The sequence below is a fragment of the Moschus berezovskii genome, chromosome 22 (genome assembly GCF_049115385.1).
Source record: "Moschus berezovskii isolate FMDL1 chromosome 22, NW_MosBer_1.0, whole genome shotgun sequence".
NCBI classification, from domain to species: domain Eukaryota; kingdom Metazoa; phylum Chordata; class Mammalia; order Artiodactyla; family Moschidae; genus Moschus; species Moschus berezovskii.
Genome location: NC_142481.1, coordinates 2,893,599 through 2,904,168, shown reverse-complemented (window position 1 = coordinate 2,904,168; position 10,570 = coordinate 2,893,599). Strand labels below are relative to the sequence as shown.

The 10,570-nt window shown below is 40.3% G+C and overlaps 1 pseudogene; it reads right to left on the bottom strand.

Moving 5' to 3' along the window:
• Positions 1-4,851: 4,851 nt before the first annotated feature.
• LOC148774266 (pyrin domain-containing protein 2-like) lies at positions 4,852-5,097 on the bottom strand (annotated as a pseudogene).
• Positions 5,098-10,570: the final 5,473 nt, after the last annotated feature.

Sequence of the window (10,570 nt, the reverse complement as noted above, 5' to 3'; positions counted from 1 at the left end):
ATCAAAAACACTCTGGAGGGAACCAACAGTAGAATAAAGGAGGCAGAAGATAGGATAAGTGAGGTGGAAGACAGAATGTTGGAAATAATTGAAACAGAGAGGAAAAAAGAATTAAAAGAAATGAGGACAACCTCAGAGACCTCCTGGACAATGTAAAATGCCCCAACATTTGAATCTTAGGAGTTCAAGAAGAAGAAGACAAAAAGAAAGGCCATGAGAAAATACTTGAGGAGATAATAGTTGAAAACTTCCCTAAAATAGGGAAGGAAATAGCCACCCAAGTCCAGAAACCCAGAGAGCCCCAAATAGGATAAACTCAAGAGAAACACCCCAAGACACATATTAATCAAGTTAACAAAGATCAAACATTAAAAGCAGCAAGGGAAAAGCAACAAATAACACATGAAGGGAGTCCCATAAGGATAACAGCTGATCTTTCAATAGAAACTCTTCAGGACAGAAGGAAATGGCAGGACATACTTAAAGTGATGAAAGAGAAAAACCTACAACCTAGCTTACTATACCCAGCAAGGATCTCATTCAAATATGAAGGAGAAATCAAAAGCTTTACAGACAAGCAAAAGCTGAGAGAATTCAGCACCACCAAACCAGCTCTTCAACAAATGCTAAATGATCTTCTCTAGACAGAAAACACAGAAAAGGTGTATAAACTTGAACCCAAAACAACAAAGTAAATGGCAATGGGATCATAATTATCAATAATTACTTTAAATGTAAATGGGGGTTGAATGCCCCAACCAAAAGACAAAGGCTGGTTGAATGGATACAAAAACAAGACCCCCATATATGCTGTCTACAAGAGACTCACCTCAAAACGAGGGACACATACAGACTGAAAGTGAAGGGCTGGAAAAAGATATTTCACGCAAATGGAGACCAAAAGAAATCAGGAGTAGCAATACTCATATCAGATAAAATAGACTTTACAATAAAGGCCATGAAAACAGACACAGAAGGACACTACATAATGATCAAAGGATCAATCCAAGAAGATATAACAATTATAGATATATATGCATCCAACATAGAGGCACCACAATATGTAAGGCAAATGTTGACAAGTATGAAAGGGGAAATTAACAATAACACAATAATAGTGGGAGCCTTTAATACCCCACTTACACCTATGGAATGGTCTACCAAACAGAAAATTAGCAAGGAAATGCAAACTTTAAATGATACAATGGACCAGTTAGACCTAATTGATATCTATAGGACATTTCACCCCAAAACAATGAATTTCACCTTTTTCTCAAGTGCACATGGAACATTCTCCAGGATAGATCACATCCTGGGCCATAAATATAGCCTTAGTAAATTTTAAAAAATTGAAATCATTTCAAGCATCTTTTCTGATCACAATGCTGTAAGATTAGATGTTAACTACAGGAAAAAAACTATTAAAAATACAAACATATGGAGGCTAAACAACACACTTCTGAATAACCAACAAATCACAGAAGAAATAAAAAATGAAATCAAAATATGCACAGAAACAAGTGAAAATGAAAACACAGCAACCCAAAACCTATGGGATTCAGTAAAAGCAGTGATAAAGGGGAAGGTTCATAGCAATACAAGCTTACCTCAAGAAACAAGAGAAAAAGCAAATAAATAACCTAACTTTACACCCAAAGCAACTAGAAAAAGAAGAAACGAAGAACCCCAGGGTTAGTAGAAGGAAAGAAATCATAAGAATCAGAGTAGAAATAAATGAAAAAGAAACAAAGGAGACTATAGCAAAAACCAACAAAACTAAAAGCTGGTTCTTTGAGAAGATAAATAAAATAGACAAACCATTAGACAGACACATCAAGAAACAAAGGGAGAAGAATCAAATCAACAAAGTTGAAATGAAAATGGAGAAATCACAACTGACAACAAGAAATACAAAGGATCATAAGAGACTACTGTCAGCAATTATATGCCAATAAAATGGACAACTTGGAAGAAATGGATGAATTCTTAGGAGAGTATAACCTTCCAAAACTGAACCAGGAAGAAACAGAAAATCTTAACAGACCCATCACAAGCACAGAAATTGAAACTGTAATAAAAAATATTCCAACAAACAAAAGCCCAGGACCAGACAGCTTCACAGCTGAATTCTACCAAAAATTTAGAGAAGAGCTAACACCTGTCCTACTCAAACTCTTCCAGAAAATTGCTGAGGAAGGTAAACCCCCAAACTCATTCCATGAGGCCACCATCACCCTAATATCAAAACCTTACAAGGATGCCACACAAAAAAGAGAACTACAGGCCAATATCACTGATGAACATAGATGCAAAAATCCTCAACAAAACCCTAGCAAACAGAATCCAACAACATAGTAAAAAGATCATACATCATGACCAAGTGGGCTTTATCCCAGGGTTGCAAGGATTCTTCAATATTTGTGAATCAATCAATGTGATACACCACATTAACAAATTGAAAGATAAAAAATATGACTATCTCAATAGATGCAGAGAAAGACTTTGACAAAATTCAACATCCATTTATGACAAAAACCCTCCAGAAAACAGGCACAGAAGGAACATACCTCAACATAATAAAAGCCATATATGATAAACCCACAGCAAACATTATCCTCAATGGTGAAAATTGAAAGCATTTCCCCTAAAGTCAGGAACAAGACAAGGGTGCCCACTCTCATCACCTCTATTCAATATAGTTTTGGAAGCTTTAGCCACAGCAATCAGAGAAGAAAAAGAAATAAAAGGAATCCAGATTGGAAAAGAAGTAAAACTCTCACTGTTTGCAGATGACATGATCCTCTACATAGAAAACCCTAAAGACACCAGCAAAAATTACTAGAGCTAATCAATGAATATAGTAAAGTTGCAGGATATAAAATTAACACACAGAAATCCCTTGCATTCCTATACACTAACAATGAGAAAAGAGAAGAAAAATTAAGGAAACAATTCCATTCACCTTTGAGATGAAAAGAATAAAATACTTAGGAATAAATCTACCTAAAAAACTAAAGACCTATATATAGAAAAGTATAAAATATTGATGAAAGAAATCAATGATACAAATAGATGGAGAAATATACCATGTTCATGGATTGGAAGAATCAATATAGTGAAAATGAGTATACTACTCAAAGCAATCTATAGATTCAATGCAATCCCTATCAAGCTACCAATGGTATTTTTCAGAGAACTAGAACAGACAATTTCACAATTTGTATGGAAATACAAAAAACCTCAAATAGCCAAAGCAATCTTGAGAAAGAAGATGGAACTGGAGGAACCAACCTGCCTGACTTCAGCCTCTACTACAAAGCTACAGTCTTCAAGACAGTATGGTCCTGGCACAAAGACAGAAATATAGATCAATGGAACAAAATAGAAAGCCCAGAGATAAATCCACGCACCTATGGACACCTTATCTTTGACAAAGGAGGCAAGAATATACAATAGAGAAAAGAAAATAAATTAATTTAAATAAATTAAATTAATTTTTAAAATTATAGGATAAGAAGAAGAGATATGTTAAATGCTCTTGCTGAGGGTGGGGAGAGAGAGAATGTTTATAGTCATATTATATGGGGGAGGGAAACATAGTGGGACTTGAAGACAAAATAGAGGGTTTATAACCCCAATCTTCACATTTTTCTCCTATATTTTTTACACAGAAGCAACTATTTTATGAGTAATTGGAGTAGGAAATGGCAACCCAGTCCATGGAAAATCCCATGGACAGAGGTGCCTGGTAGACTACAGTCCATAGGGTCACAAAGAGTTGGACACAACTGAGAGACTGAGCCTGCATGCACATAGTATTTTTACTTTTTTCTTTTAATTCTTTGAATTTCATTTCTCTTCATGTTTTTGTTTTACTTTTTTATATACATAATACTGTATGCATTTTAAAATATACATAATACTATGAATGTTTTATGGAGAGGGAAATGCCAACCCACTCCAGTATTCTTGCCTGGAGAATCCTTTGGACAGAGGAACCTGGTGGGCTGCTGTCCGTGAGGTCTCACAGAGTCAGACACGACTGAAGTGACTTATGACTTAGCATGCATGCATGCATTGAAGAAGGAAATGGCAGTCCACTCCAGTATTCTTGCCTGGAGAATCCCAAGGGACAGAGGAGCCTGGTGGGCTGCTGTCTATGGGGTCACAGAGTCAGACATGACTGAAGCGACTTAGCAGCAGCAGCAGCATGAATGTTTTAAACAGAGGTTTGATAAGATCTTGGAGGACATATGAAAGAGTGAAAAAATGAACCTACTCCAGAAATAGTCTTGAACGGGAGAGGAGTTGTATAGTGAAGTGGACAGGGTAGGTATACAATACCTGGAGTAAAAATAGCTAGAATACAAGAACCTTGGAAGACACCATCAGACTTGACCAAGTTATAGCACTTGTGTTCAGGTCAGATAGCCTCTCCATGGAGCAACATTATTTCTGTCTTTCTAAAAGCACAGAGACTATTACTCCTCCCTTCCAGGATGCAGTGTGGGCTTGTTTCTGCTTACCCCGGAGTTCATCCTTTGCTCTCTCAGACAGATCCATTTGGTTCATCTCATCAGAGACCTGGATGCATAATGGAGGAAGGAGAGGGTGGGACAAATTGAGACAGTGGGGTGAAAATATATACACCACCACATATGTAAAGTGGGTAGCAGTGGGAATTTGCTATGTGAGGCAGGGAGCTCAACCTGTGCTCTGTGATGGCCTAGAGGGGTGGGATGGAGTGGGAGGTGGGAGGGAGGTTCAAGAGGAAGGGGACACATGCATACCTATGGTTGATTTATGTTGATGTATGCCAGAAACCATCATAGTAGGTCAAGTAATTATCCTCTAATTAAAAGAAAAGAAAAAGACCTGGATGGTCACCATCTCTACCCAGTAGTTGGGGCAGCGGGCAGTGAGGAGGTCAGCCAGGTGCTTCCTACTGGCTTCCTCCACCTCCGTCTACAGGAGGTGCTGTAACTCCTCTTTCAGGGAATGGTCCCTCAGAAGAGATTTGAATTTGCTCCACTCATCCTGGCCGAGTTCCTCTGGTAGAGGCTGCAGACGGAAACCCAGCTCGGCAGAAGGTGCCATCTTGACCAACAAACGAGAGCTCAAATTTTGGCATTAACCATGTTTTAAGGGGAGGAAGGGAAAGTCACAGGGGATTGGTACTCCCCTCTCAAATACTGGTTGCTTCTGTGTCAGGGAATAGTCTGTTTATTCTCATTGCCTAACCTGCTGCTTTAAGAACAAACTCCCCAGTAGAGGTAAAACCCACATAGAACTCTTTATTGGCTTTAGAGCTCAGGACCTCTCTGAGAACAGGAGGTAGCTAAGGTAGGAAGGAAGTCCACACTGCTGGATCTCCTGTATGCAGCAGGTCAGGTCACCTGTTATTTTTCAGTAAATTGATGTACAAATAAATTAATGAGAATTATTGACTTTAGCCCTTAATAGCTACCTGATGTGTAGTTATCTTAGGATGTTTATGGAGCTTGACTACTATGAGTCGATACTATCTTAACAGATATTCACTCTGCAGTTGAGTGGACTGCCTTTTCAATTTACTATTCTTAAAGAGTCACTTCCTGAACTCAACAGACCTGGATGTGAAACGCTTTTAACAGTTGAGGGTTTGAGGCAAGGGTTCTGAGCTCGAATTTCTAATTGCCAATCAACTACACCATCACCCACCTTATTAAATGGCTAGGGGCATTCATCTATGCCAATAAAAGGTTCCTTTGGATGTCAGGAATTATTTAAAAAATTATTGATATAGTTGATTTATGTTGTATTAATTTCTGCTGTACTGCAAAGTGATTCAGTTATACATATATACTTTTTAAAATTTTAATTGGAGGCTAATTACTTTATATTATTGTATTGGTGTTGCCATACATTGTCATGAGTCTGCCCCGGATGTACATGTGTTCCCCATCTTGAACTCCCCTCCCATCTCCCTCCCCATCCCATCCCTCTAGTTCATCACAGCGCACCAGCCCCGAGCATCCTGTATACATTTTTACATTCATTTCCATTATATTTGTCATAGGATATTGAATATAGTTCTCTGTGCTTTGCGGTAGGACCCTGTTATTTATCTATCCTGTATATAATAGCTTACATCTGCTAACCCCAAATTCCCAATACATCTCTCCCCAACCCCTCCCCGCCAGGAACAATTTTAGGACTCAAGTGACAGCTGTAAAGATGGGTAAGGACTCTGCCTACTTGGGGTTTATACTCAGTGTGAGTACACACATGGTGTGTGTTGAGGGGGAGAAGTAGACACTTCACAGATGAATTCAAACGGAAGCAACGACAAAGCTTGAAGACAAGATGACACAGAGAAATAGGATCAGGGTCATGTAACCATGGAATTTTCTCAGAGGAAATATCATTTCAATTGAGGACCTGAAGAGTAGGAGCTGCCAGTTAGGGAAACTGGTGGGGCTTAGAAATTCTAAGCAGTGTGAACAACTAGCATCATTTCAGGGCTGAAATGAATATGGCGTGTTTGAGGCAAAGAATTTAGGTGTGTATTGGTTGTATCTCTTGCTCAGACGAACACAGGACGTGACTCCTACCCTAGGATCGGACATCCTGTCATGAAGGGGTTCCAGGTTAAATGAGGATTTGCAATTTGATTTCAAGTGCAGTAGCAAGTTGCTCTAAAATTTCCAGTGGGGAGACCTCACAGACCACTGTGTTTTCAGAGGGAGTCACACCAAGGAGCCGATAAAAATTTTTCATGATGCTATGCTTAAAGCTTGTAAGGAAGACTTTGAGAGAGGTTACGGAATTGGAGGTTTTGAAGTTAGGGGAGAGAGACAGAACTTAACTCCAACTGCAATAAGGACAAGTGGGAATTGAGAACCAAAGAACAGGATTTACAGGGTGGGGAGGGGTTCAGTGGGGGCCCAATTACTAACAGGAAACATCAAGGCTAGGAGTATTCTTGCCAGATTGACTCAACAGTATTCTTGCTGAGGGCAGGTTGGGGTGATCAGACGTCCCTCTGAGGGGTGATGAATTTGATCAGATATTGAAGGTGGGGATTTTTGCTCAACTGACTGAGCAGTGCTGTGCTTAGTTGCTCAGTTGTGTATGATTCTTTGCGGCCCAATGGACTGTAGCCCGCCAGGCTCTCTTGCTCAAACTAGACTGAAACGGGCCAGGGAGAGAGCCCAAGGATTAAGTCTAGTGAAAAGCAACTCAGAGAATCCTGACTTGAGTTGGGGCAAGGAAAGTCTTTGTTGCCGCCTGCTGAGGATTCTGAACTCATCCAGGTGAGGGTGGGGGCAGGGAACACCTGGATAGTACCAGGTAATGCAATCAACTCTGTAGATTTGGCTCATTAATCCTATGATATTCTCAAGTACTATATTCTCCCTATTCCAGATATTGATACTAGGGTAGCAGAGATACTGGGGTAACAGAGATCTATCTAACAGCGATGTTAGAGAGATCATCCACGTTACATGGCCCGAAAGTGTCAGAACTGGACTCTGAACCAGGTATAACAAATAGCTCTAGGGTCCATGTTTTAGTTAATTACTCTGCCATGATGGTTCTTTGTTCTTAGATGTAGTTGTAGAGGGGATTCCCAGGTGGCACTACTGGTAAAGAACCCACCTGCCAATGCAGGAGACGTGGGTTCCATCCCTGGGTTGGGAAGATCCCCTGGAGGAGGACATGGCAACCCACTCCAGTATTCTTGTCTGGAGAATCCATGGACAGAGGAGCCTGGTGGGCTACAGTCCATAGGGTCGCAAAGAGTCAGACATGACTGAATTGACTTAGCACTCACACCTAGTTGTAGAGAACTAATTGAATTCAGGTTATATCTTTTGAGAGAAATCAATAGTTTTTGACTGGATATGGAAGGAGGGAAAAGAAGAATTTGCAAGAACATAAGCACTTGAGTTACGGCCCCTCATTTGAGCTGGGATCCTTCCACCTCCAACTGCTTGGGATTCCCATATAGCCTTCCCACTAAGGAAAGGGTTAGGTTTAAGGTTTGGGCCAAGAACAGGCACCTCTGTTGTGCTTCTGAGGTGCATGGAAAGTTAATCCAATTTACATTATGTTCCTGTGACTTGAGGAGGCCGAGCTTCAGCAAGAGGAAAAGAACCTGTATAAAGTTATGGAAGGAGCGCTGGGAAGGGGCTCCCCTCCAGGAGTGCTCCATCTTTGCACAAGCAGGAGTTTGACTTGAAACTTCAAGTCCTTCAACAGTTTGACATCCAAACATTCAAAGAAAAGGAGGAGGAATTTTTTAATTGTAGAGACTTAGCAGTTGAATGAAGATAGAGAGGCATAAAGTCAAGAAGTAGGATTGTTACTCACCTCTCCTACGCCTAACCCCTGCTCCATGACCTACTCCCTGCCTCTGAGTGCTGAAGCCACAGGAAACCTCCTACAAAAGACTTCCTCTTTCTGCCCAAGCTCTGTGATTGGCCGCTGGGATCCAATCCCATTGCCAAGAACTTCCTGCAGCCACACAATGACTGACAGGTGGAGACCATTTCCTCAACTTGAGCATCAAGTTCTCCTAGGCCAGCGGTTCTCAGCCTTGACCGCCTTAAAACTCACCTCCCCGGGGCATGGTTTCAAAGGATTAATGCCCAGAGATTCTGATTGCTGGGTTAGATCAGAGATGCCCAGACACGGAGGTTCTCTAAAGGCGCCCTGTTGTTGTTGAGTCACTCAGCTGTGACCGACTTTTTTTGACCCCATGGACTGCAGCACGCCAGGCCTCCCTGTCCCTCACTATCTCCCAGAGCTTGCTTAAACTCATGTCCATTGAGTTGGTGATGCCATCCAACCACCTCATCCTCTGATGCTTTCTTCTCCTTCTGCCCTCAATCTTTCCCAGCATCAGGGACTTTTCCAAAGAGTCATATATTCGCATCAGATGACCAAAATACTGTAGCTTCAGCTTCAACATCAGTCCTTACAGTGAATGTTCAGGACTGATCTCCCTTGAGATTGACTGCTTTGATCTCCTTGTTGTCCAAGGGACTTTCAGGAGTCTTCTCCAGCACTACAGTTCTAAGTCATCAATTCTTTGGCATTCTGCCTTCTTTATGATCCAGTTTTCACAATTGTACATGACCACTGGGAATATCATAGCCTTTACTACGTGGACCTTTGTTGGCAAGGTCTCTGCTTTTCAACACACTACCTAGGTTTGTCATCACTTCCCTGCCAAGAAGCAATTGTTTTCTGGTTTCATGGCTGCAATCACTGTCCACGGTGATTTTGGAGCCCAAGAAGAGGAATCTGTCACTACTTCCACCTTTTCCCCTTCAATTTGCCATGCAGTAACAGGGTCAGATGCCATGATACTAGTTTTTTTTTTTTTTTTTTTAATATTTAGTCTTAAGCCAGCTCTTTCACTCTCCTCCTTCACCCTTATCAAGAGGCTCTTTAGTCCCTCTTTGCTTTCTGCCATTAGAGTGGTATTATCTGCATATCTGAGGTTGTTGATGTTTCTCTGGCCTATCTTGATTCCAGCTTGTAACTCACCCAGCCCGGCATTTCTCATGATGTGCTCAGCGTATAGGTTAAACCACAGGGTGACACAGACAGCACTGTAGTACTCCCTTCCAGATCTTGAACCAGGCAGTTTTTTCATACAGGGTTCTAACTGTTGCTTCTTGACCTGCACACAGGTTTCTCAGGAGACAAGGGCCCCTAGGTGATTGTAATTGCAGTCAAGCTTGAGAACCACTGCTTAGAACCTTCAGCTGTTGATCAGCTGCCTCCTCACATCAAACCAGATACATTAAAATCCATCCACATTTCACATTCAATATAAGTAACATAAGAAATGCATCAAGCACATAGTTCATCAATTTTACACTATTTCATAAAATATTAATATTTACAATATTAATTTCTGTAGATTTATATTAAGACTTCAAAATTGTTGGTTTTTAAGTCTTCATCTTTTAGAAGCAGTATATCTATATCTACATATCTCTCTTCCCACCTCCACCTATCTGCTCAAAATTGAAGTCTTATGGTGAAAACAATATACCATACAATAAATTGAATACAATAAAATAGCTTAACATACTAAAATAATATAGTAAACATGTAATATTGACCATGCTTGTAATTTAAAATTTTCTAATAGCCATATCAAACAAGTAAAAAGAACTAAATAAAACTGATTTTTATAATATATTGACTCCAACATATAAAGTATTATTTCAACTTGTAGTCAATATAAAAACAATTGAGATATTTTCGCTTCAACATTTGGTACTGAGGCTTCAAAATCCAATATTTCATACTTGGAGGACATTTAAGCTTACATTAGCCACAGTCCTTGCTTTCAATAGCCACATGTGTCTACTGGCCACCATATGGGTTAGGTCTGGACTAGAGGATAGGAAAGGGACCTCTGGCTTTAAACGTTTTTATAATTATTATTTTTGGATGTGCTGGATCTTCATTGCTGTGCCTGGGCTTTCTCTAGTTGGGGTGAGCAGGGACTACTCTTTGTTGCAGTGTGTGGGCTTTTCATTGCAATGGCTTCTCTTGTTGCGGTTCA